Source organism: Bison bison, unplaced genomic scaffold (genome assembly GCF_000754665.1).
Source record: "Bison bison bison isolate TAMUID 2011002044 unplaced genomic scaffold, Bison_UMD1.0 scf7180017864487, whole genome shotgun sequence".
Lineage (NCBI taxonomy): Eukaryota > Metazoa > Chordata > Mammalia > Artiodactyla > Bovidae > Bison > Bison bison.
Genome location: NW_011495047.1, coordinates 7,589,718 through 7,590,398, shown reverse-complemented (window position 1 = coordinate 7,590,398; position 681 = coordinate 7,589,718). Strand labels below are relative to the sequence as shown.

General features: G+C 56.2%; 1 protein-coding gene across 5 annotated transcripts in view; it reads left to right on the top strand.

Annotated features, from left to right (window-relative positions):
* The window catches only part of VEGFA (vascular endothelial growth factor A), a 14,159-nt gene that overhangs the window by 946 nt on the left and 12,532 nt on the right, over nt 1-681 (top strand). The gene's annotated exons all lie outside the window — the stretch shown is intronic.

The following is a 681-nucleotide window of genomic DNA, read 5'->3' as shown; positions in this document are numbered from 1 at the left end:
GCCGAGGACCCGGAGAACCACCCCTGTGCCTTCCCACTGTCCCCAGTCCTTAAACCCCTCCTAGGAGGCATTTCCTCACGCCCCTTCCCAGTTTCCTCGCCTGTTCGAATAGAAGCCCCCGCTACCCCTTTATTTTTAACTCCCCTCTGCTGAGAAGACCCACGTAACCTCTCTCCAGCCCCAGACTCCGAGGAAAGAAAGATGACTGTCAGGAGTCGGGCTACCCGGGCCCAGCCCGGTGCTTTGTCGAGACTCTACTTAAAGTCCCGACTCGGTGACAGTCTGCTTCCCTCCCCTCCCCCATACTTCCGAGTGAGCTGTGCTTTAGCTTTTTGGGGGCGACCGCAGGGAGGGTTTAAAGGGTGTCCTTATTCCACGTTGCACTTTTTGGGAAAATGATTTGAAATTTGCTGTGACATGGGCGGTGTGGGACTAGCCCTCCCCGAACCTTTGGAGGGAGCTCCTGCCAGCTTTGCAAACACACTTTGTTCTGGTGAAATGGGCGTTGGAGTAGGAGCAGGTGGTTTTTGGGAACTCTAAACTTGCCCACCCAGCTTGCTTTCCCAAACCACCTGAGGGGTCCTTTTCTGCTCAGAGCGCCGTTGGAGAGGCAGAAGGAAGGAAACGGGCTGGGGTCCCTGCTGCTACCAGGAGTTCCTCAGACCCTGGCACAAAGGCCTT